Below are 25,475 nucleotides of genomic sequence, written 5' to 3' on the forward strand. Positions count from 1 at the left end.
GGGTACAGTGTCCCCATTCTCTGTTGTTTTTGGGGGTACAGTGTCCCGATTACCTTTTGTTTTTTGAGTTGAGTGTCCCCATTCCCTGTTTTTTGGGGGGTTGAGTGTCCCCATTCCCTGCTATTTTCTGGGTTGGGTGTCTCCATCCCCTGTTGTGTTTGGGGTTGAGTGTCTGCGTTAACTGTTGTTTTTGGTGTTGATTGTCCCCATTCACTGTTCTTTTGGGGTCATTGTTCCCCATTCCCTGTTGTTTTGGGGGTTGAGTGACTCATTGTTGTTTTGGGGGTTGAGTGTCTGCATTCCCTCGTGTTTTAGTGGTTGTGTGTCCCCTTTCTCTGTTGTGTTTTGCGTTGAGTGTGTCCATTCCTTGTTGCTTTGGGGTTGAGTGCCCTGTTGTTTTGGGGGGCTGAATGTCCCCATTCCCTGTTATTTTGGGATTTGAGTGTCCAAATTCCATGTTGTTTTCTGGGTTGGGTGTCTGCATTCCTTGTTGTGTTTGGGGTTGAATGTCCCCATTCCAGGTTGTTTTGGGGGTTGAGTGTCCCCATTCCCTGTTGTGTTTTAGTGGTTGAGTGTCCCCATTCCCTGTTTTTTGGGGGGTTGAGTGTCCCCATTCCCTGTTTTTTGGGGGGTTGAGTGTCCCCATTTCCTGTTGTTTTTGGGGTTGAGTGTCCCCATTCCCTGTTGTTTTTGGGGTTGAGTGTCCCCATTCCCTGTTGTTTTTGGGGTTGAGTGTCCCCATTCCCTGTTGTTTTTGGGGTTGAGTGTCCCCATTCCCTGTTGTTTTTGGGGTACAGTGTCCCCATTCCCTGTTGTTTTTGGGGTACACTGTCCCGATTACCTTTTGTTTTTTGAGTTGAGTGTCCCCATTCCCTGTTTTTTGGGGGGTTGAGTGCCCCCATTCCCTGTTTTTTGGGGGGTTGAGTGTCCCCATTTCCTGTTGTTTTGGGGTCGTGCGTCACCATTTCCTGTTATTTTCTGGGTTGGGTGTCTCCATCCCCTGTTGTGTTTGGGGTTGAGTGTCTGCGTTACCTGTTGTTTTGTGGTTGATTGTCCCCACTCACTCTTCTTTTGGGGTCATTGTTCCCCATTCCCTGTTGTTTTGGGGGTTGAGTGACTCATTGTTGTTTTGGGGGTTGAGTGTCTGCATTCCCTGTTGTTTTTGGGGTTGAGTGTCCCCATTCCCTGGTGTTTTTGGGGTTTGAATGTCCCCATTCCCTGTTTTTTGGGGGGTTGAGTGTCCCCATTCCCTGTTGTTTTTGGGGTTGAGTGTCCCCATTCCCTGGTGTTTTTGGGGTTGAGTGTCCCCATTCCCTGTTTTTTGGGGGGTTGAGTGTCCCCATTCCCTGTTGTTTTTGGGGGTTGAGTGTCCCCATTCCCTGTTGTTTTTGGGGGTTGAGTGTCCCCATTCCCTGTTGTTTTTGGGTGTTGAGTGTCCCCATTCCCTGTTGTTTTTGGGGTTGAGTGTCCCCATTCCCTGTTGTTTTTGGGGTTGAGTGTCCCCATTTCCTGTTTTTGGGGTTGAGTGTCCCCATTTCCTGTTTTTGGGGTTGAGTGTCCCCATTCTCTGTTGTTTTTGGAGTTGCGTGACCCATCCCAGTTGTTTTGGGCATTGAGTGTCCCCATTCCCCGTTGCTTTGGGGTTGGGTGTCCCCACTCACCGTTGTTTTCGAGGTCGAGTGTCCCCATTCTCTGTTGTTTTGGGGGTTGAGTGACCCATCCCAGTTGTTTTGGGGGTTGAGTGTACCCATTCTCTGTTGTTTTCGAGGTCGAGTGTCCCCATTCTCTGTAGTTTTTGGAGTTGAGTGACCCATTCCCAGTTGTTTTTGGAGTCGAGTGACCCATTCCCAGTTGTTTTTGGAGTAGAATAACCCATTCTCTGTTGTTTTGGGGGTTGAGTGACCCATCCCAGTTGTTTTGGGGGTTGAGTGACCCATTCCCCGTTGTTTTGGGGTTGAGTGACCCATTCTCTGTTGTTTTCGAGGTTGAGTGTCCCCATTCCCTGTTGTGTTTTGCGTTGAGTGTCTCCATTCCCTGTTGCTTTGGTGTTGAGTGCCCTGTTGTTTTGGGGGGCTGAATGTCCCCATTCCCTGTTATTTTGGGATTTGACTGTCCAAATTCCATGTTGTTTTTGGGGTTTGCATGTCACCATTCCCTGTTGTTTTCTGGGTTGGGTGTCTGCATTCCTTGTTGTGTTTGGGGTTGAATGTCCCCATTCCAGGTTGTTTTGGGGGTTGAGTGTCTGCATTCCCTGTTGTGTTTTAGTGGTTGAGTGTCCCCATTCCCTGTTTTTGGGGGGTTGAGTGTCCCCATTCCCTGTTGTTTTTGGGGTTGACTGTCCCCATTCCCAGTTGTTTTGGGGGTTGAGTGTCCCCATTCCCTGTTGTTTTTGGGGTTGTGTGTCCCCATTCCCTGATTTTGGGGGGTTGAGTGTCCCCATTCCCTGTTATTTTCTGGGTTGGGTGTCTTCATCCCCTGTTGTGTTTGGGGTTGAGTGTCTGCGTTCCCTGTTGTTTTTGGTGTTGATTGTCCCCATTCACTGTTCTTTTGGGGTCATTTGTCCCCATTCCCTCTTGTTTTGGGGCTTGAGTGACTCATTGTTGTTTTGGGGGTTGAGTGTCTGCATTCCCTGTTGTTTTTGGGGTTGAGTGTCCCCATTCCCTGTTGTTTTGGGGGTTGAGTGACTCATTGTTGTTTTAGTGGTTGAGTGTCCCCTTTCTCTGTTGTGTTTTGCGTTGAGTGTCTCCATTCCCTGTTGCTTTGGGGTTGAGTGCCATGTTGTTTTGGGGGGCTGAGTGTCCCCATTCCCTGGTATTTTGGGATTTGCGTGTCCAAATTCCATGTTGTCTTTGGGGTTTGCGTGTCCCCATTCCCTGTTGTTTTTGGGGTTGAGTGTTCCCATTCGCAGTTGTTTTTGGGGCATGAGTGTCCCCGTTGCCTATTATTTTTGGGGAACAGTGTCCCCATTCCCTGTTGTTTTTTGAGTTGAGTGACTCCATTCCCTGTTGTTTTTTGAGTTGAGTGACTCCATTCCCTGTTGTTTTTGGGGTTGAGTGTCCCCATTCCCTGTTGTTTTTGGGGTTGAGTGTCCCCATTCCCTGTTGTTTTTGGGGTTGAGTGTCCCCATTCCCTGTTGTTTTTGGGGTTTCAGTGTTCCCATTCCTTGTTGTTTTTGGGGGTTCAGTGTTCCCATTTCCTGGTTTTGGGGTTGAGTGTCCCCATTCCCTGTTGTTTTTGGGGTTGAGTGTCCCCATTCCCTGGTGTTTTTGGGGTTTGAATGTCCCCATTCCCTGTTTTTTGGGGGGTTGAGTGTCCCCATTCCCTGTTGTTTTTGGGGGTTGAGTGTCCCCATTCCCTGTTGTTTTTGGGGGTTGAGTGTCCCCATTTCCTGTTTTTGGGGTTGAGTGTCCCCATTCCCTGTTGTTTTTGGCGTTGAGTGACCCATCCCAGTTGTTTTGGGCATTGAGTGTCCCCATTCTCTGTTGTTTTCGAGGTCGAGTGTCCCCATTCTCTGTTGTTTTTGGAGTGGAGTGACCCATCCCAGTTGTTTTGGGGGTTGAGTGACCCATTCCCCGTTGTTTTTGGGGTTGAGTGTCCCCATTCTCTGTTGTTTTCGAGGTCGAGTGTCCCCATTCTCTGTAGTTTTTGGAGTTGAGTGACCCATTCCCAGTTGTTTTAGGAGTTGAGTGATCCATTCCCAGTTGTTTTTGGAGTAGAATAACCCATTCCCTCTTGTTTTTGGGGTTGAGTGTCCCCATTCCCTGTTGTTTTTGGGGTTGAGTGTCCCCATTCCCTGGTGTTTTTGGGGTTTGAATGTCCCCATTCCCTGTTTTTTGGGGGGTTGAGTGTCCCCATTCCCTGTTGTTTTTGGGGGTTTAATGTCCCCATTCCCTGTTGTTTTTGGGGTTGAGTGTCCCCATTTCCTGTTTTTGGGGTTGAATGTCCCCATTCCCTGTTGTTTTTGGGATTGAGTGTCCCCATTCCCTGGTGTTTTTGGGGTTTGAAAGTCCCCATTCCCTGTTTTTGGGGTTGAGTGTCCCCATTCCCTGTTGTTTTTGGGGTTGAGTGTCCCCATTCCCTGGTGTTTTTGGGGTTTGAAAGTCCCCATTCCCTGTTTTGTTGGGGGTTGAGTGTCCCCACTTCCTGTTTTCGTGGTTGAGTGTACCCATTCCCTGTTGTTTTTGGGGTTGAGTCTAATCCATTCCCTGGTGTTTTTGGGGTTTGAATGTCCCCATTCCCTGTTTTTTGGGGGGTTGAGTGTCCCCATTCCCTGTTGTTTTTGGGGTTGAGTGTCCCCATTCCCTGTTGTTTTTGGGGTTGAGTGTCCCCATTCCCTGTTGTTTTTGGGGTTGAGTGTCCCCATTCCCTGTTGTTTTTGGGGTTGAGTGTCCCCATTCCCTGTTGTTTTTGGGGTTGAGTGTCCCCATTCCCTGTTGTTTTTGGGGTTGAGTGTCCCCATTCCCTGTTGTTTTTGGGGTTGACTGTCCCCATTCCCTGGTGTTTTTGGGGTTTGAATGTCCCCATTCCCTGTTTTTTGGGGGGTTGAGTGTCTCCTTTCCCTGTTGTTTTTGGGGTTGAGTGTCCCCATTCCCTGATGTTTTTAAGTTGAGTGTCCCCATTCCCTGGTGTTTTTGGGGTTTGAATGTCCCCATTCCCTGTTTTTTGGGGGGTTGAGTGTCCCCATTCCCTGTTGTTTTTGGGGTTGAGTGTCCCCATTCCCTGTTGTTTTTGGGGGTTGAGTGTCCCCATTCCCTGTTGTTTTTGGGGTTGAGTGTCCCGATTCCCTATTGTTTTTGGGGTTGAGTGTCCCCATTCCCTGTTGTTTTTGGGGTTGAGTGTCCCCATTCCCTGTTGTTTTTGGGGTTGAGTGTCCCCATTCCCTGTTGTTTTAGGGGTTGAGTGTCCCCATTCCTTGTTGTTTTTGGGGGTTGAGTGTCCCCATTCCCTGTTGTTTTTGGGGGTTGAGTGTCCCCATTCCCTGTTGTTTTTGGGGTTGAGTGCCGCATTCCCTGTTGTTTTTGGGGTTGAGTGTCCCCATTCCCTGTTGTTTTTGGGGTTGAGTGTCCCCATTCCCTGTTGTTTTTGGGGTTGACTGTCCCCATTCCCTGTTGTTTTGGGGGTTGAGTGTCCCCATGCCCTGGTGTTTTTGGGGTTTGAATATCCCCATTCCCTGTTGTTTTTGGGGGTTGAGTGTCCCCATTCCCTGTTGTTTTTGGGGTTGAGTGTCCCCATTTCCTGTTTTTGGGGTTGAGTGTCCCCATTCCCTGTTGTTTTTCGGGTTGAGTGTCCCCATTCCCTGCTGTTTTTGGGGTTTGAATGTCCCCATTCCCTGTTTTTGGGGTTGAGTGTCCCCACTGCCTGTTGTTTTTGGGGTTGAGTGTCCCCATTCCCTGGTGTTTTTGGGGTTTGAATGTCCCCATTCCGTGTTTTTTGGGGGGTTGAGTGTCCCCATTCCCTGTTGTTTTTGGGGTTGAGTGTCCCCATTCCCTGTTGTCTTTGGGGTTGATTGTCCCCATTCCCTGTTGTTTTTGGGGTTGAGTGACCCATCCCAGTTGTTTTGGGGGTTGAGTGACACATTCCTCGTTGTTTTGGGGGTTGAGTGACCCATTCTCCGTTGTTTTTGGGGTTGAGTGTCCCCATTCCCTGTTGTTTTTGGGGTTCTGTGTCCCCATTCCCTGTTGTTTTTGGGGGTTGAGTGTTCCCATTCCCTGTTGTTTTTGGGGTTGAGTGTCCCCATTTCCTGTTTTTGGGGTTGAGTGTCCCCATTTCCTGTTTTTGGGGTTGAGTGTCTCCATTTCCTGTTTTTGGGGTTGAGTGTCCCCATTCCCTGGTGTTTTTGGGGTTGAGTGTCCCCATTCCCTGGTGTTTTTGGGGTTGAGTGTCCCCATTCCCTGGTGTTTTTGGGGTTGAGTGTCCCCATTCCCTGGTGTTTTTGGGGTTGAGTGTCCCCATTCCCTGGTGTTTTTGGGGTTGAGTGTCCCCATTCCCTGTTTTTTGGGGGGTTGAATGTCCCCATTCCCTGTTGTTTTTGGGGTTGAGTGTCATTATTCCCTGTTGTTTTTGGGGCATGAGTGTCCCCATTCCCTGTTGTTTTTGGGGGTTGAGTGTCCCCATTCCCTGTTGTTTTGGGGGGTGGAGTGTCCCCATTCCCTGTTGTTGTTGGGGGTTGAGTGTCCCCATTCCCTGTTGTTTTTGGGGTTGAGTGTCCCCATTTCCTGTTTTTGGGGTTGAGTGTCCCCATTCCCTGTTGTTTTTGGGGTTGTGTGACCTATCCCAGTTGTTTTGGGCATTGAGTGTCCCCATTCTCCGTTGTTTTGGTGTTTGGTGTCCCCACTCACCGTTGTTTTCGAGGTCGAGTGTCCCCATTCTCTGTTGTTTTTGGAGTTGAGTGACCCATCCCAGTAGTTTTGGGGGTTGCGTGACCCATTCCCAGTTGTTTATGGAGTAGAATCACCCATTCCCTCTTGATTGTGGGGTTGAGTGTCCCCATTCCCTGTTGTTTTTGGGGTTGAATGTCCCCATTCACTGTTGTTTTTGGGGTTGAGTGTCCCCATTCCCTGTTGTTTTTGGGGTTGAGTGTCCCCATTCCCTGTTGTTTTTGGGGTTGAGTGTCCCCATTCCCTGTTGTTTTTGGGGTTGAGTGTCCCCATTCCCTGTTGTTTTTGGGGTTGAGTGTTCCCATTCCCTGTTGTTTTGGGGGGTTGAGTGTCCCCATTCCCTGTTGTTTTGGGGGGTTGAGTGTCCCCATTCCCTGTTGTTTTTGGGGTTGAGTGTCCCCATTCCCTGTTGTTTTTGGGGGTTGAGTGTTCCCATTCCCTGTTGTTTTTGGGGTTGAGTGTCCCCATTTCCTGTTTTTGGGGTTGAGTGTCCCCATTCCCTGTTGTTTTTGGGGTTGAGTGTCCCCATTCCCTGGTGTTTTTGGGGTTTGAATGTCCCCATTCCCTGTTTTTTGGGGGTTGAGTGTCCCCATTCCCTGTTGTTTTTGGGGTTGAGTGTCCCCATTCCCTGTTGTATTTGGGGGTTGAGTGTCCCCATTCCCTGTTGTTTTTGGGGGTTGAGTGTCCCCATTCCCTTTTGTTTTTGGGGTTGAGTGTCCCCATTTCCTGTTTTTGGGGTTGAGTGTCCCCATTCCCTGTTGTTTTTGGGGTTGTGTGACCCATCCCGTTGTTTTGGGGTTTGGTGTCCCCACTCACCGTTGTTTCCGAGGTCGCGTGTCCCCATTCTCTGTTGTTTTTGGAGTTGAGTGACCCATCCCAGTTGTTTTGGGGGTTGAGTGACCCATTCCCAGTTGTTTTTGGAGTTGAGTGACCCATTCCCAGTTGTTTATGGAGTAGAATAACCCATTCCCTCTTGATTTTGGGGTTGTGTGTCCCCATTCCCTGATTTTGGGGGGTTGATTGTCCCCATTCACTGTTCTTTTGGGGTTATTTGTCCCCATTCCCTCTTGTTTTGCGGGTTGAGTGACTCATTGTTGTTTTGGGGGTTGAGTGTCTGCATTCCCTCGTGTTTTAGTGGTTGAGTGTCCCCTTTCTCTGTTGTGTTTTGTGTTGAGTGCGTCCATTCCTTGTTGCTTTGGGGTTGAGTGCCCTGTTGTTTTGGGGGGCTGAGTGTCCCCATTCCCTGTTATTTTGGGATTTGAGTGTCTAAATTCCATGTTGTTTTTGGGGTTTGCATGTCACCATTCCCTGTTGTTTTCTGGGTTGGGTGTCTCCATTCCCTGTTGTGTTTGGAGTTGAATGTCGCCAGTCCCTGTTGTGTTTTGGGGGTACAGTGTCCCCATTCCCTTTTGTTTTTTGAGTTGAGTGACTCCATTCGCTGTTGATTTTGGGGTTGAGTGTCACCATTCCAGGTTGTTTTGGGGGTTGAGTGTCCCCATTCCCTGTTGTGTTTTCGTGGTTGAGTGTCCCCATTCCCTGTTTTTTGGGGGGTTGAGTGTCCCCATTCCCTGTTTTTTGGGGGGTTGAGTGTCCCCATTTCCTGTTGTTTTGGGGTCGTGCGTCACCATTTCCTGTTATTTTCTGGGTTGGGTGTCTCCATCCCCTGTTGTGTTTTTGGGGTTGTGTGTCCCCATTCCCTGATTTTGGGGGGTTGAGTGTCCCCATTTCCTGTTATTTTCTGGGTTGGGTGTCTCCATCCCCTGTTGTGTTTGGGGTTGAGTGTCCCCATTCCCTGTTGTTTTTGGGGGTTGAGTGTCCCCATTCCCTGTTGTTTTTGGGGGTTGAGTGTCCCCATTCCCTGTTGTTTTTGGGGGTTGAGTGTCCCCATTCTCTGTTGTTTTTGGGGGTTGAGTGTTCCCATTCCCTGTTGTTTTTGGGGTTGAGTGTCCCCATTTCCTGTTTTTGGGGTTGAGTGTCCCCATTCCCTGTTGTTTTTGGGGTTGAGTGTCCCCATTCCCTGTTGTTTTGGGGGTTGAGTGTCCCCATTCCCTGTTGTTTTGGGGGTTGAGTGTCCCCATTCCCTGTTGTTTTGGGGGTTGAGTATCCCCATTCCCTGTTGTTTTTGGGGGTTGAGTGTCCCCATTCCCTGTTGTTTTTGGGGGTTGAGTGTCCCCATTCCCTTTTGTTTTTGGGGGTTGAGTGTCCCCATTCCCTTTTGTTTTTGGGGTTGAGTGTCCCCATTTCCTGTTTTTGGGGTTGAGTGTCCCCATTCCCTGTTGTTCTTGGGGTTGTGTGACCCATCCCGTTGTTTTGGGGTTTGGTGTCCCCACTCACCGTTGTTTCCGAGGTCGAGTGTCCCCATTCTCTGTTGTTTTTGGAGTTGAGTGACCCATCCCAGTTGTTTTGGGGGTTGAGTGACCCATTCCCAGTTGTTTTTGGAGTTGAGTGACCCATTCCCAGTTGTTTATGGAGTAGAATAACCCATTCCCTCTTGATTTTGGGGTTGTGTGTCCCCATTCCCTGAATTTGGGGGGTTGATTGTCCCCATTCACTGTTCTTTTGGGGTTATTTGTCCCCATTCCCTCTTGTTTTGCGGGTTGAGTGACTCATTGTTGTTTTGGGGGTTGAGTGTCTGCATTCCCTCGTGTTTTAGTGGTTGAGTGTCCCCTTTCTCTGTTGTGTTTTGTGTTGAGTGCGTCCATTCCTTGTTGCTTTGGGGTTGAGTGCCCTGTTGTTTTGGGGGGCTGAGTGTCCCCATTCCCTGTTATTTTGGGATTTGAGTGTCTAAATTCCATGTTGTTTTTGGGGTTTGCATGTCACCATTCCCTGTTGTTTTCTGGGTTGGGTGTCTCCATTCCCTGTTGTGTTTGGAGTTGAATGTCGCCAGTCCCTGTTGTGTTTTGGGGGTACAGTGTCCCCATTCCCTTTTGTTTTTTGAGTTGAGTGACTCCATTCCCTGTTGATTTTGGGGTTGAGTGTCTCCATTCCAGGTTGTTTTCGTGGTTGAGTGTCCCCATTCCCTGTTGTGTTTTCGTGGTTGAGTGTCCCCATTCCCTGTTTTTTGGGGGGTTGAGTGTCCCCATTCCCTGTTTTTTGGGGGGTTGAGTGTCCCCATTTCCTGTTGTTTTGGGGTTGTGTGTCCCCATTCCCTGATTTTGGGGGGTTGAGTGTCCCCATTTCCTGTTATTTTCTGGGTTGGGTGTCTCCATCCCCTGTTGTGTTTGGGGTTGAGTGTCCCCATTCCCTGTTGTTTTTGGGGGTTGAGTGTCCCCATTCCCTGTTGTTTTTGGGGGTTGAGTGTCCCCATTCCCTGTTGTTTTTGGGGGTTGAGTGTCCCCATTCTCTGTTGTTTTTGGGGGTTGAGTGTTCCCATTCCCTGTTGTTTTTGGGGTTGAGTGTCCCCATTTCCTGTTTTTGGGGTTGAGTGTCCCCATTCCCTGTTGTTTTTGGGGTTGAGTGTCCCCATTCCCTGTTGTTTTTGGGGTTTAGTGTCCCCATTCCCTGTTGTTTTGGGGGTTGAGTGTCCCCATTCCCTGTTGTTTTGGGGGTTGAGTATCCCCATTCCCTGTTGTTTTTGGGGGTTGAGTGTCCCCATTCCCTGTTGTTTTTGGGGGTTGAGTGTCCCCATTCCCTTTTGTTTTTGGGGTTGAGTGTCCCCATTTCCTGTTTTTGGGGTTGAGTGTCCCCATTCCCTGTTGTTTTTGGGGTTGTGTGACCCATCCCGTTGTTTTGGGGTTTGGTGTCCCCACTCACCGTTGTTTCCGAGGTCGAGTGTCCCCATTCTCTGTTGTTTTTGGAGTTGAGTGACCCATCCCAGTTGTTTTGGGGGTTGAGTGACCCATTCCCAGTTGTTTTTGGAGTTGAGTGACCCATTCCCAGTTGTTTATGGAGTAGAATAACCCATTCCCTCTTGATTTTGGGGTTGTGTGTCCCCATTCCCTGAATTTGGGGGGTTGATTGTCCCCATTCACTGTTCTTTTGGGGTTATTTGTCCCCATTCCCTCTTGTTTTGCGGGTTGAGTGACTCATTGTTGTTTTGGGGGTTGAGTGTCTGCATTCTCTCGTGTTTTAGTGGTTGAGTGTCCCCTTTCTCTGTTGTGTTTTGTGTTGAGTGCGTCCATTCCTTGTTGCTTTGGGGTTGAGTGCCCTGTTGTTTTGGGGGGCTGAGTGTCCCCATTCCCTGTTATTTTGGGATTTGAGTGTCTAAATTCCATGTTGTTTTTGGGGTTTGCATGTCACCATTCCCTGTTGTTTTCTGGGTTGGGTGTCTCCATTCCCTGTTGTGTTTGGAGTTGAATGTCGCCAGTCCCTGTTGTGTTTTGGGGGTACAGTGTCCCCATTCCCTTTTGTTTTTTGAGTTGAGTGACTCCATTCCCTGTTGATTTTGGGGTTGAGTGTCTCCATTCCAGGTTGTTTTGGGGGTTGAGTGTCCCCATTCCCTGTTGTGTTTTCGTGGTTGAGTGTCCCCATTCCCTGTTTTTTGGGGGGTTGAGTGTCCCCATTCCCTGTTTTTTGGGGGGTTGAGTGTCCCCATTTCCTGTTGTTTTGGGGTCGTGCGTCACCATTTCCTGTTATTTTCTGGGTTGGGTGTCTCCATCCCCTGTTGTGTTTTTGGGGTTGTGTGTCCCCCATTCCCTGATTTTGGGGGGTGGAGTGTCCCCATTTCCTGTTATTTTCTGGGTTGGGTGTCTCCATCCCCTGTTGTGTTTGGGGTTGAGTGTCCCCATTCCCTGTTGTTTTTGGGGGTTGAGTGTCCCCATTCCCTGTTGTTTTTGGGGGTTGAGTGTCCCCATTCCCTGTTGTTTTTGGGGGTTGAGTGTCCCCATTCCCTGTTGTTTTTGGGGGTTGAGTGTCCCCATTCCCTGTTGTTTTTGGGGGTTGAGTGTCCCCATTCTCTGTTGTTTTTGGGGGTTGAGTGTTCCCATTCCCTGTTGTTTTTGGGGTTGAGTGTCCCCATTTCCTGTTTTTGGGGTTGAGTGTCCCCATTCCCTGTTGTTTTTGGGGTTGAGTGTCCCCATTCCCTGTTGTTTTGGGGGTTGAGTGTCCCCATTCCCTGTTGTTTTGGGGGTTGAGTGTCCCCATTCCCTGTTGTTTTGGGGGTTGAGTATCCCCATTCCCTGTTGTTTTTGGGGGTTGAGTGTCCCCATTCCCTGTTGTTTTTGGGGGTTGAGTGTCCCCATTCCCTTTTGTTTTTGGGGTTGAGTGTCCCCATTTCCTGTTTTTGGGGTTGAGTGTCCCCATTCCCTGTTGTTTTTGGGGTTGTGTGACCCATCCCGTTGTTTTGGGGTTTGGTGTCCCCACTCACCGTTGTTTCCGAGGTCGAGTGTCCCCATTCTCTGTTGTTTTTGGAGTTGAGTGACCCATCCCAGTTGTTTTGGGGGTTGAGTGACCCATTCCCAGTTGTTTTTGGAGTTGAGTGACCCATTCCCAGTTGTTTATGGAGTAGAATAACCCATTCCCTCTTGATTTTGGGGTTGTGTGTCCCCATTCCCTGAATTTGGGGGGTTGATTGTCCCCATTCACTGTTCTTTTGGGGTTATTTGTCCCCATTCCCTCTTGTTTTGGGGGTTGAGTGACTCATTGTTGTTTTGGGGGTTGAGTGTCTGCATTCCCTCGTGTTTTAGTGGTTGAGTTTCCCCTTTCTCTGTTGTGTTTTGTGTTGAGTGCGTCCATTCCTTGTTGCTTTGGGGTTGAGGGCCCTGTTGTTTTGGGGGGCTGAGTGTCCCCATTCCCTGTTGTTTTTGGGGGTTGAGTGTCCCCATTCCCTGTTATTTTTGGGGGTTGAGTGTCCCCATTCTCTGTTGTTTTTGGGGGTTGAGTGTTCCCATTCCCTGTTGTTTTTGGGGTTGAGTGTCCCCATTTCCTGTTTTTGGGGTTGAGTGTCCCCATTCCCTGTTGTTTTTGGGGTTGTGTGTCCCCATTCCCTGTTGTTTTTGGGGTTGAGTGTCCCCATTCCCTGTTGTTTTTGGGGTTGAGTGTCCCCATTCCCTGTTGTTTTTGGGGTTTAGTGTCCCCATTCCCTGTTGTTTTGGGGGTTGAGTGTCCCCATTCCCTGTTGTTTTGGGGGTTGAGTATCCCCATTCCCTGTTGTTTTTGGGGGTTGAGTGTCCCCATTCCCTGTTGTTTTTGGGGGTTGAGTGTCCCCATTCCCTTTTGTTTTTGGGGTTGAGTGTCCCCATTTCCTGTTTTTGGGGTTGAGTGTCCCCATTCCCTGTTGTTTTTGGGGTTGTGTGACCCATCCCGTTGTTTTGGGGTTTGGTGTCCCCACTCACCGTTGTTTCCGAGGTCGAGTGTCCCCATTCTCTGTTGTTTTTGGAGTTGAGTGACCCATCCCAGTTGTTTTGGGGGTTGAGTGACCCATTCCCAGTTGTTTTTGGAGTTGAGTGACCCATTCCCAGTTGTTTTTGGAGTTGAGTGACCCATTCCCAGTTGTTTATGGAGTAGAATAACCCATTCCCTCTTGATTTTGGGGTTGTGTGTCCCCATTCCCTGATTTTGGGGGGTTGATTGTCCCCATTCACTGTTCTTTTGGGGTTATTTGTCCCCATTCCCTCTTGTTTTGGGGCTTGAGTGACTCATTGTTGTTTTGGGGGTTGAGTGTCTGCATTCCCTCGTGTTTTAGTGGTTGAGTGTCCCCATTCCCTGTTGTTTTTGGGGTTGAGTGTCCCCATTCCCTGTTGTTTTTGGGGTTGAGTGTCCCCATTCCCTGTTGTTTTTGGGGTTGAGTGTCCCCATTCCCTGTTGTTTTTGGGGTTGAGTGTTCCCATTCCCTGTTGTTTTGGGGGGTTGAGTGTCCCCATTCCCTGTTGTTTTGGGGGGTTGAGTGTCCCCATTCCCTGTTGTTTTTGGGGTTGAGTGTCCCCATTCCCTGTTGTTTTTGGGGGTTGAGTGTTCCCATTCCCTGTTGTTTTTGGGGTTGAGTGTCCCCATTTCCTGTTTTTGGGGTTGAGTGTCCCCATTCCCTGTTGTTTTTGGGGTTGAGTGTCCCCATTCCCTGGTGTTTTTGGGGTTTGAATGTCCCCATTCCCTGTTTTTTGGGGGGTTGAGTGTCCCCATTCCCTGTTGTTTTTGGGGTTGAGTGTCCCCATTCCCTGTTGTATTTGGGGGTTGAGTGTCCCCATTCCCTGTTGTTTTTGGGGGTTGAGTGTCCCCATTCCCTTTTGTTTTTGGGGTTGAGTGTCCCCATTTCCTGTTTTTGGGGTTGAGTGTCCCCATTCCCTGTTGTTTTTGGGGTTGTGTGACCCATCCCGTTGTTTTGGGGTTTGGTGTCCCCACTCACCGTTGTTTCCGAGGTCGCGTGTCCCCATTCTCTGTTGTTTTTGGAGTTGAGTGACCCATCCCAGTTGTTTTGGGGGTTGAGTGACCCATTCCCAGTTGTTTTTGGAGTTGAGTGACCCATTCCCAGTTGTTTATGGAGTAGAATAACCCATTCCCTCTTGATTTTGGGGTTGTGTGTCCCCATTCCCTGATTTTGGGGGGTTGATTGTCCCCATTCACTGTTCTTTTGGGGTTATTTGTCCCCATTCCCTCTTGTTTTGCGGGTTGAGTGACTCATTGTTGTTTTGGGGGTTGAGTGTCTGCATTCCCTCGTGTTTTAGTGGTTGAGTGTCCCCTTTCTCTGTTGTGTTTTGTGTTGAGTGCGTCCATTCCTTGTTGCTTTGGGGTTGAGTGCCCTGTTGTTTTGGGGGGCTGAGTGTCCCCATTCCCTGTTATTTTGGGATTTGAGTGTCTAAATTCCATGTTGTTTTTGGGGTTTGCATGTCACCATTCCCTGTTGTTTTCTGGGTTGGGTGTCTCCATTCCCTGTTGTGTTTGGAGTTGAATGTCGCCAGTCCCTGTTGTGTTTTGGGGGTACAGTGTCCCCATTCCCTTTTGTTTTTTGAGTTGAGTGACTCCATTCGCTGTTGATTTTGGGGTTGAGTGTCACCATTCCAGGTTGTTTTGGGGGTTGAGTGTCCCCATTCCCTGTTGTGTTTTCGTGGTTGAGTGTCCCCATTCCCTGTTTTTTGGGGGGTTGAGTGTCCCCATTCCCTGTTTTTTGGGGGGTTGAGTGTCCCCATTTCCTGTTGTTTTGGGGTCGTGCGTCACCATTTCCTGTTATTTTCTGGGTTGGGTGTCTCCATCCCCTGTTGTGTTTTTGGGGTTGTGTGTCCCCATTCCCTGATTTTGGGGGGTTGAGTGTCCCCATTTCCTGTTATTTTCTGGGTTGGGTGTCTCCATCCCCTGTTGTGTTTGGGGTTGAGTGTCCCCATTCCCTGTTGTTTTTGGGGGTTGAGTGTCCCCATTCCCTGTTGTTTTTGGGGGTTGAGTGTCCCCATTCCCTGTTGTTTTTGGGGGTTGAGTGTCCCCATTCTCTGTTGTTTTTGGGGGTTGAGTGTTCCCATTCCCTGTTGTTTTTGGGGTTGAGTGTCCCCATTTCCTGTTTTTGGGGTTGAGTGTCCCCATTCCCTGTTGTTTTTGGGGTTGAGTGTCCCCATTCCCTGTTGTTTTGGGGGTTGAGTGTCCCCATTCCCTGTTGTTTTGGGGGTTGAGTGTCCCCATTCCCTGTTGTTTTGGGGGTTGAGTATCCCCATTCCCTGTTGTTTTTGGGGGTTGAGTGTCCCCATTCCCTGTTGTTTTTGGGGGTTGAGTGTCCCCATTCCCTTTTGTTTTTGGGGGTTGAGTGTCCCCATTCCCTTTTGTTTTTGGGGTTGAGTGTCCCCATTTCCTGTTTTTGGGGTTGAGTGTCCCCATTCCCTGTTGTTCTTGGGGTTGTGTGACCCATCCCGTTGTTTTGGGGTTTGGTGTCCCCACTCACCGTTGTTTCCGAGGTCGAGTGTCCCCATTCTCTGTTGTTTTTGGAGTTGAGTGACCCATCCCAGTTGTTTTGGGGGTTGAGTGACCCATTCCCAGTTGTTTTTGGAGTTGAGTGACCCATTCCCAGTTGTTTATGGAGTAGAATAACCCATTCCCTCTTGATTTTGGGGTTGTGTGTCCCCATTCCCTGAATTTGGGGGGTTGATTGTCCCCATTCACTGTTCTTTTGGGGTTATTTGTCCCCATTCCCTCTTGTTTTGCGGGTTGAGTGACTCATTGTTGTTTTGGGGGTTGAGTGTCTGCATTCCCTCGTGTTTTAGTGGTTGAGTGTCCCCTTTCTCTGTTGTGTTTTGTGTTGAGTGCGTCCATTCCTTGTTGCTTTGGGGTTGAGTGCCCTGTTGTTTTGGGGGGCTGAGTGTCCCCATTCCCTGTTATTTTGGGATTTGAGTGTCTAAATTCCATGTTGTTTTTGGGGTTTGCATGTCACCATTCCCTGTTGTTTTCTGGGTTGGGTGTCTCCATTCCCTGTTGTGTTTGGAGTTGAATGTCGCCAGTCCCTGTTGTGTTTTGGGGGTACAGTGTCCCCATTCCCTTTTGTTTTTTGAGTTGAGTGACTCCATTCCCTGTTGATTTTGGGGTTGAGTGTCTCCATTCCAGGTTGTTTTCGTGGTTGAGTGTCCCCATTCCCTGTTGTGTTTTCGTGGTTGAGTGTCCCCATTCCCTGTTTTTTGGGGGGTTGAGTGTCCCCATTCCCTGTTTTTTGGGGGGTTGAGTGTCCCCATTTCCTGTTGTTTTGGGGTTGTGTGTCCCCATTCCCTGATTTTGGGGGGTTGAGTGTCCCCATTTCCTGTTATTTTCTGGGTTGGGTGTCTCCATCCCCTGTTGTGTTTGGGGTTGAGTGTCCCCATTCCCTGTTGTTTTTGGGGGTTGAGTGTCCCCATTCCCTGTTGTTTTTGGGGGTTGAGTGTCCCCATTCCCTGTTGTTTTTGGGGGTTGAGTGTCCCCATTCTCTGTTGTTTTTGGGGGTTGAGTGTTCCCATTCCCTGTTGTTTTTGGGGTTGAGTGTCCCCATTTCCTGTTTTTGGGGTTGAGTGTCCCCATTCCCTGTTGTTTTTGGGGTTGAGTGTCCCCATTCCCTGTTGTTTTTGGGGTTTAGTGTCCCCATTCCCTGTTGTTTTGGGGGTTGAGTGTCCCCATTCCCTGTTGTTTTGGGGGTTGAGTATCCCCATTCCCTGTTGTTTTTGGGGGTTGAGTGTCCCCATTCCCTGTTGTTTTTGGGGGTTGAGTGTCCCCATTCCCTTTTGTTTTTGGGGTTGAGTGTCCCCATTTCCTGTTTTTGGGGTTGAGTGTCCCCATTCCCTGTTGTTTTTGGGGTTGTGTGACCCATCCCGTTGTTTTGGGGTTTGGTGTCCCCACTCACCGTTGTTTCCGAGGTCGAGTGTCCCCATTCTCTGTTGTTTTTGGAGTTGAGTGACCCATCCCAGTTGTTTTGGGGGTTGAGTGACCCATTCCCAGTTGTTTTTGGAGTTGAGTGACCCATTCCCAGTTGTTTATGGAGTAGAATAACCCATTCCCTCTTGATTTTGGGGTTGTGTGTCCCCATTCCCTGAATTTGGGGGGTTGATTGTCCCCATTCACTGTTCTTTTGGGGTTATTTGTCCCCATTCCCTCTTGTTTTGCGGGTTGAGTGACTCATTGTTGTTTTGGGGGTTGAGTGTCTGCATTCTCTCGTGTTTTAGTGGTTGAGTGTCCCCTTTCTCTGTTGTGTTTTGTGTTGAGTGCGTCCATTCCTTGTTGCTTTGGGGTTGAGTGCCCTGTTGTTTTGGGGGGCTGAGTGTCCCCATTCCCTGTTATTTTGGGATTTGAGTGTCTAAATTCCATGTTGTTTTTGGGGTTTGCATGTCACCATTCCCTGTTGTTTTCTGGGTTGGGTGTCTCCATTCCCTGTTGTGTTTGGAGTTGAATGTCGCCAGTCCCTGTTGTGTTTTGGGGGTACAGTGTCCCCATTCCCTTTTGTTTTTTGAGTTGAGTGACTCCATTCCCTGTTGATTTTGGGGTTGAGTGTCTCCATTCCAGGTTGTTTTGGGGGTTGAGTGTCCCCATTCCCTGTTGTGTTTTCGTGGTTGAGTGTCCCCATTCCCTGTTTTTTGGGGGGTTGAGTGTCCCCATTCCCTGTTTTTTGGGGGGTTGAGTGTCCCCATTTCCTGTTGTTTTGGGGTCGTGCGTCACCATTTCCTGTTATTTTCTGGGTTGGGTGTCTCCATCCCCTGTTGTGTTTTTGGGGTTGTGTGTCCCCATTCCCTGATTTTGGGGGGTGGAGTGTCCCCATTTCCTGTTATTTTCTGGGTTGGGTGTCTCCATCCCCTGTTGTGTTTGGGGTTGAGTGTCCCCATTCCCTGTTGTTTTTGGGGGTTGAGTGTCCCCATTCCCTGTTGTTTTTGGGGGTTGAGTGTCCCCATTCCCTGTTGTTTTTGGGGGTTGAGTGTCCCCATTCCCTGTTGTTTTTGGGGGTTGAGTGTCCCCATTCCCTGTTGTTTTTGGGGGTTGAGTGTCCCCATTCTCTGTTGTTTTTGGGGGTTGAGTGTTCCCATTCCCTGTTGTTTTTGGGGTTGAGTGTCCCCATTTCCTGTTTTTGGGGTTGAGTGTCCCCATTCCCTGTTGTTTTTGGGGTTGAGTGTCCCCATTCCCTGTTGTTTTGGGGGTTGAGTGTCCCCATTCCCTGTTGTTTTGGGGGTTGAGTGTCCCCATTCCCTGTTGTTTTGGGGGTTGAGTATCCCCATTCCCTGTTGTTTTTGGGGGTTGAGTGTCCCCATTCCCTGTTGTTTTTGGGGGTTGAGTGTCCCCATTCCCTTTTGTTTTTGGGGTTGAGTGTCCCCATTTCCTGTTTTTGGGGTTGAGTGTCCCCATTCCCTGTTGTTTTTGGGGTTGAGTGTCCCCATTTCCTGTTTTTGGGGTTGAGTGTCCCCATTCCCTGTTGTTTTTGGGGGTTGAGTGTCCCCATTCCCTTTTGTTTTTGGGGTTGAGTGTCCCCATTTCCTGTTTTTGGGGTTGAGTGTCCCCATTCCCTGTTGTTTTTGGGGTTGTGTGACCCATCCCGTTGTTTTGGGGTTTGGTGTCCCCACTCACCGTTGTTTCCGAGGTCGAGTGTCCCCATTCTCTGTTGTTTTTGGAGTTGAGTGACCCATCCCAGTTGTTTTGGGGGTTGAGTGACCCATTCCCAGTTGTTTTTGGAGTTGAGTGACCCATTCCCAGTTGTTTATGGAGTAGAATAACCCATTCCCTCTTGATTTTGGGGTTGTGTGTCCCCATTCCCTGAATTTGGGGGGTTGATTGTCCCCATTCACTGTTCTTTTGGGGTTATTTGTCCCCATTCCCTCTTGTTTTGGGGGTTGAGTGACTCATTGTTGTTTTGGGGGTTGAGTGTCTGCATTCCCTCGTGTTTTAGTGGTTGAGTTTCCCCTTTCTCTGTTGTGTTTTGTGTTGAGTGCGTCCATTCCTTGTTGCTTTGGGGTTGAGGGCCCTGTTGTTTTGGGGGGCTGAGTGTCCCCATTCCCTGTTGTTTTTGGGGGTTGAGTGTCCCCATTCCCTGTTGTTTTTGGGGGTTGAGTGTCCCCATTCTCTGTTGTTTTTGGGGGTTGAGTGTTCCCATTCCCTGTTGTTTTTGGGGTTGAGTGTCCCCATTTCCTGTTTTTGGGGTTGAGTGTCCCCATTCCCTGTTGTTTTTGGGGTTGTGTGTCCCCATTCCCTGTTGTTTTTGGGGTTGAGTGTCCCCATTCCCTGTTGTTTTTGGGGTTGAGTGTCCCCATTCCCTGTTGTTTTTGGGGTTTAGTGTCCCCATTCCCTGTTGTTTTGGGGGTTGAGTGTCCCCATTCCCTGTTGTTTTGGGGGTTGAGTATCCCCATTCCCTGTTGTTTTTGGGGGTTGAGTGTCCCCATTCCCTGTTGTTTTTGGGGGTTGAGTGTCCCCATTCCCTTTTGTTTTTGGGGTTGAGTGTCCCCATTTCCTGTTTTTGGGGTTGAGTGTCCCCATTCCCTGTTGTTTTTGGGGTTGTGTGACCCATCCCGTTGTTTTGGGGTTTGGTGTCCCCACTCACCGTTGTTTCCGAGGTCGAGTGTCCCCATTCTCTGTTGTTTTTGGAGTTGAGTGACCCATCCCAGTTGTTTTGGGGGTTGAGTGACCCATTCCCAGTTGTTTTTGGAGTTGAGTGACCCATTCCCAGTTGTTTTTGGAGTTGAGTGACCCATTCCCAGTTGTTTATGGAGTAGAATAACCCATTCCCTCTTGATTTTGGGGTTGTGTGTCCCCATTCCCTGATTTTGGGGGGTTGATTGTCCCCATTCACTGTTCTTTTGGGGTTATTTGTCCCCATTCCCTCTTGTTTTGGGGCTTGAGTGACTCATTGTTGTTTTGGGGGTTGAGTGTCTGCATTCCCTCGTGTTTTAGTGGTTGAGTGTCCCCTTTCTCTGTTGTGTTTTGTGTTGAGTGCGTCCATTCCTTGTTGCTTTGGGGTTGAGTGCCCTGTTGTTTTGGGGGCTGAGTGTCCCCATTCCCTGTTATTTTGGGATTTGAGTGTCTAAATTCCATGTTGTTTTTGGGGTTTGCATGTCACCATTCCCTGTTGTTTTCTGGGTTGGGTGTCTCCATTCCCTGTTGTGTTTGGAGTTGAATGTCGCCAGTCCCTGTTGTGTTTTGGGGGTACAGTGTCCCCATTCCCTTTTGTTTTTTGAGTTGAGTGACTCCATTCCCTGTTGATTTTGGGGTTGAGTGTCTCCATTCCAGGTTGTTTTGGGGGTTGAGTGTCCCCATTCCCTGTTGTGTTTTCGTGGTTGAGTGTCCCCATTCCCTGTTTTTTGGGGGGTTGAGTGTCCCCATTCCCTGTTTTTTGGGGGGTTGAGTGTCCCCATTTCCTGTTGTTTTGGGGTCGTGCGTCACCATTTCCTGTTATTTTCTGGGTTGGGTGTCTCCATCCCCTGTTGTGTTTTTGGGGTTGTGTGTCCCCATTCCCTGATTTTGGGGGGTTGAGTGTCCCCATTTCCTGTTATTTTCTGGGTTGGGTGTCTCCATCCCCTGTTGTGTTTGGGGTTGAGTGTCCCCATTCCCTGTTGTTTTTGGGGGTTGAGTGTCCCCATTCCCTGTTGTTTTTGGGGTTGAGTGTCCCCATTCCCTGTTGTTTTTGGGGTTGAGTGTCCCCATTCCCTGTTGTTTTTGGGGGTTGAGTGTCCCCATTCCCTGTTGTTTTTGGGGGTTGAGTGTCCCCATTCTCTGTTGTTTTTGGGGGTTGAGTGTTCCCATTCCCTGTTGTTTTTGGGGTTGAGTGTCCCCATTCCCTGTTGTTTTTGGGGCTGAGTGTCCCCATTCCCTGTTGTTTTTGGGGTTGAGTGTCCCCATTCCCTGTTGTTTTTGGGGTTGAGTGTCCCCATTCCCTGTTGTTTTTGGGGTTGAGTGTCCCCATTCCCTGTTGTTTTTGGGGTTGAGTGTCCCCATTCCCTGTTGTTTTTGGGGTTGAGTGTCCCCATTCCCTGTTGTTTTTGGGGTTGAGTGTCCCCATTCCCTGTTGTTTTTGGGGTTGAGTGTCCCCATTCCCTGTTGTTTTTGGGGTTGAGTGTCCCCATTCCCTGTTGTTTTTGGGGTTGAGTGTCCCCATTCCCTGTTGTTTTGGGGGTTGAGTGTCCCCATTCCCTGTTGTTTTGGGGGTTGAGTATCCCCATTCCCTGGTGTTTTTGGGGTTGTGTGTCCCCATTCCCTGTTGTTATTGGGGTTGAGTGTCCCCATTCCCTGATGTTTTTGGGGTTTGAATGTCGCCATTCCCTGTTTTTTGGGGGGGTGAGTGTCCACATTCCCTGTTGTTTTTGGGGGTTGAGTGTCCCCACTCCCTGTTGTTTTTGGGGGTTGAGTGTCCCCATTCCCTGTTGTTTTTGTGGTTGAGTGTCCCTATTCCCTGTTGTTTTTGTGGTTGAGTGTCCCCATTCCCTGTTGTTTTTGGGGTTGAGTGTCCCCATTCCCTGTTGTTTTTGGGGTTGAGTGTCCCCATTCCCTGTTGTTTTTGGGGTTGAGTGTCCCCATTCCCTGTTGTTTTTGGGGTTGAGTGTCCCCATTCCCTGTTGTTTTTGGGGTTGAGTGTCCCCATTCCCTGTTGTTTTTGGGGTTGAGTGTCCCCATTCCCTGTTGTTTTTGGGGTTGAGTGTCCCCATTCCCTGTTGTTTTTGGGGTTGAGTGTCCCCATTCCCTGTTGTTTTTGGGGTTGAGTGTCCCCATTCCCTGTTGTTTTTGGCGTTGAGTGTCCCCATTCCCTGTTGTTTTTGGGGTTGAGTGTCCCCATTCCCTGTTGTTTTTGGGGTTGAGTGTCCCCATTCCCTGTTGTTTTTGGGGTTGAGTGTCCCCATTCCCTGTTGTTTTTGGGGTTGAGTGTCCCCATTCCCTGTTGTTTTTGGGGTTGAGTGTCCCCATTCCCTGTTGTTTTTGGGGTTGAGTGTCCCCATTCCCTGTTGTTTTTGGGGTTGAGTGTCCCCATTCCCTGTTGTTTTTGGGGTTGAGTGTCCCCATTCCCTGTTGTTTTTGGGGTTGAGTGTCCCCATTCCCTGTTGTTTTTGGGGTTGAGTGTCCCCATTCCCTGTTGTTTTTGGGGTTGAGTGTCCCCATTCCCTGTTGTTTTTGGGGTTGAGTGTCCCCATTCCCTGTTGTTTTTGGGGTTGAGTGTCCCCATTCCCTGTTGTTTTTGGGGTTGAGTGTCCCCATTCCCTGTTGTTTTTGGCGTTGAGTGTCCCCATTCCCTGTTGTTTTTGGGGTTGAGTGTCCCCATTCCCTGTTGTTTTTGGCGTTGAGTGTCCCCACTCCCTATTGTTTTTGAGTTGAGTGTCCCCATTCCCTGTTGTTTTTGGGGTTTGATTGTCCTCGTTCCCCGTTGTTTTGTGGGGTTGAGTGTCCCCATTCCCCGTTGTTTTTGGGGTTAAGTGTCCCCATTCTCAGTTGTTTTTGGAGTTGAGTGACCCATCCCAGTTGTTTTTGGGCATTGAGTGTCCCCATTCCCCGTTGTTTTGGGTTGAGTGTCCCCATTCTCTGTTGTTTTCGAGGTCGTGTGTCCCCATTCTCTGTAGTTTTTGGGGTTGAGTGTCCCCATTCCCTGTTGTTTTTGGGGTTGAGTGTCCCCATTCCCTGTTGTTTTTGCGGTTGAGTGTCCCCATTCCCTGTTGGTTTTGGAGTTTCTTGTCCCCACTCCCTGTTGTTTTTGAGGTTGAGTGTCCCCATTCTCTGTTGTTTTTGGTGTTGAGTGTCTCCATTCCCTGTTGTTTTTGGGGTTGAGTGTCCCCATTCCCAGTTGTTTTTGGAGTTGAGTGACCCATTCCCAGTAGTTTTTGGAGTTGAGTGACCCATTCCCTGTTGTTTTTGCGGTTGAGTGTCCCCATTCCCTGTTGGTTTTGGGGTTGAGTGTCCCCATTCCCTGTTGGTTTTGGGGTTGAGTGTCCCCATTCCCAGTTGTTTTTGGAGTTGAGTGACCCATTCCCAGTTGTTTTTGGAGTTGAGTGACCCATTCCCTGTTGTTTTTGGATTTGAGTGTCCCCAATCCCTGTTGTTTTTGGGGTTGAGTGTCCCCATTTCCTGTTGGTTTTGGAGTTTCTTGTCCCCACTCCCTGTTGTTTTTGGTGTTGAGTGTCCCCATTCCCTGTTGTTTTTGGAGTTGAGTGACCCATTCCCAGTTGTTTTTGAGTTGAGTGACCCATTCCCCGTTGTTTTGCGGTTGAGTGGCCCCATTCCTTGTTGTTTTTGGCATTGAGTGTCTCCATTCCCTGTTGTTTTGGGGTTTGTTGTCCCCATTCCCTGTTGTTTATTTGGGTTGGGTGTCGCCATTGCCTTTTGTGTTAGGGGTTGAGTGATTCACTCCCTATAGTTTTGGGGTTGAGTGTCCCCAGTCCTTGTTGTTTTTGTGGTTGAGTGTCCCCATTCCCTGTTGTTTTTGGGGTTGAGTGTCCCCATTCCCTGTTGTTTTTCGAGTTGAGTGTCCTCATTCTCTGTTGTTTTTGGAGTTGAGTGACCCATTCCCTGTTGTTTTTGGGGTTGAGTGTCTCCATTCCCTGTTGTTTTGGGGGTTGATTGTCTCCATTCCCTGTTGTTTTGGGGGTTGAGTGTCTCCATTCCCTGTTCTTTTGGCGTTGAGTGTCTCCATTCCCTGTTGTGTTTTTGGAGTTGAGTGACTCATTCCCTGTTGTTTTTGGGGTTGAGTGTTCCCATTCCCTTTTGTTTTCAGGGTTAGGTGATTCACTCCCTATTGTTTTGGGGGTTGAAGATTAGATTAGAACATTACAGCGCAGTACAGGCCCTTCGGCCCTCGATGTTGCGCCGACCTGTGAAACCATCTGACCTACACTATTCCATTTTCATCCATATGTCTATCCAATGACCACTTAAATGCCCTTGAATGTCCCCATTCCATGTTGTTTTTGGTGTTGTGTGATTCCATTTCCTATTGTTTTTAGGGTCATGTGTCTCCATTCCCTATTGTTTTTGTGGTTAAGTGTCCACATTCCCTGTTGTTTTTGGAATTCAGTGTCCCCATTCCCCTTGTGTTTTTGGGGTTGAGTGACTTATTCCCTGTTGTTTTTGGGGTTGAGTGATTCCCTCCCTGTTGTTTTGGGGGTTGAGTGTCCCCATTCCCTGTTATGTTTGGGGTTGGGTGTCCCCATTCCCTGTTCTTTCGGGGCTTGAGTGTCCCCATTCCCTGTTGTTTTTGGAGTTGAGTGACCCATTCCCAGTAGTTTTTGGAGTTGAGTGACCCATTCCCAGTAGTCTTTGGAGTTGAGTGACCCATTCCCTGTTGTTTTTGCGGTTGAGTGTCCCCATTCCCTGTTGGTTTTGGGGTTGAGTGTCCCCATTCCCAGTTGTTTTTGGAGTTGAGTGACCCATTCCCAGTTGTTTTTGGAGTTGAGTGACCCATTCCCAGTTGTTTTTGGAGTTGAGTGACCCATTCCCAGTTGTTTTTGGAGTTGAGTGTCCCCAATCCCTGTTGTTTTTGGGGTTGAGTGTCCCCATTCCCTGTTGGTTTTGGAGTTTCTTGTCCCCACTCCCTGTTGTTTTTGGTGTTGAGTGTCCCCATTCCCTGTTGTTTTTGGGGTTGAGTGTCCCCATTCCCTGTTGTTTTTGGGGTTAAGTGTCCCCATTCCCTGTTGTTTTTGGGGTTGAGTGTCCCCATTCCCTGTTGTTTTTGGGGTTGAGTGTCCCCATTCCCTGTTGTTTTTGCGGTTGAGTGTCCCCATTCCCTGTTGGTTTTGGAGTTTCTTGTCCCCACTCCCTGTTGTTTTTGAGGTTGAGTGTCCCCATTCTCTGTTGTTTTTGGTGTTGAGTGTCTCCATTCCCTGTTGTTTTTGGGGTTGAGTGTCCCCATTCCCAGTTGTTTTTGGGGTTGAGTGTCCCCATTCCCAGTTGTTTTTGGGGTTGAGTGTCCCCATTCCCAGTTGTTTTTGGAGTTGAGTGACCCATTCCCAGTAGTTTTTGGAGTTGAGTGACCCATTCCCTGTTGTTTTTGCGGTTGAGTGTCCCCATTCCCTGTTGGTTTTGGGGTTGAGTGTCCCCATTCCCAGTTGTTTTTGGAGTTGAGTGACCCATTCCCAGTTGTTTTTGGAGTTGAGTGTCCCCAATCCCTGTTGTTTTTGGGGTTGAGTGTCCCCATCCCCTGTTGGTTTTCGAGTTGAGTGACCCATTCCCTGTTGTTTTTGGAGTTGAGTGACCCATTCCCAGTTGTTTTTGGAGTTGAGTGTCCCCAATCCCTGTTGTTTTTGGGGTTGAGTGTCCCCATTCCCTGTTGGTTTTGGAGTTTCTTGTCCCCACTCCCTGTTGTTTTTGGTGTTGAGTGTCCCCATTCCCTGTTGTTTTTGGAGTTGAGTGACCCATTCCCAGTTGTTTTTGAGTTGAGTGACCCATTCCCCGTTGTTTTGGGGTTGAGTGGCCCCATTCCTTGTTGTTTTTGGCATTGAGTGTCTCCATTCCCTGTTGTTTTGGGGTTTGAATGTCCCCATTCCCTGTTGTTTATTTGGGTTGGGTGTCGCCATTGCCTTTTGTGTTAGGGGTTGAGTGATTCACTCCCTATAGTTTTGGGGTTGAGTGTCCCCAGTCCTTGTTGTTTTTGTGGTTGAGTGTCCCCATTCCCTGTTGTTTTTGCGGTTGAGTGTCCCCATTCCCTGTTGGTTTTGGAGTTTCTTGTCCCCACTCCCTGTTGTTTTTGAGGTTGAGTGCCCCATTCTCTGTTGTTTTTGGTGTTGAGTGTCCCCATTCCCTGTTGTTGTTGGGGTTGAGTGTCCCCATTCCCTGTTG

At 49.0% G+C, this 25,475-nt stretch overlaps 1 protein-coding gene across 4 annotated transcripts in view; it reads left to right on the top strand.

Annotated features, from left to right (window-relative positions):
• The window catches only part of agbl2 (AGBL carboxypeptidase 2), a 279,928-nt gene that overhangs the window by 146,800 nt on the left and 107,653 nt on the right, over positions 1–25,475 (top strand). The window lies entirely within an intron of this gene.

The sequence above is a fragment of the Heterodontus francisci genome, chromosome 14 (assembly GCF_036365525.1).
Source record: "Heterodontus francisci isolate sHetFra1 chromosome 14, sHetFra1.hap1, whole genome shotgun sequence".
Taxonomy (NCBI): Eukaryota; Metazoa; Chordata; class Chondrichthyes; order Heterodontiformes; family Heterodontidae; genus Heterodontus; species Heterodontus francisci.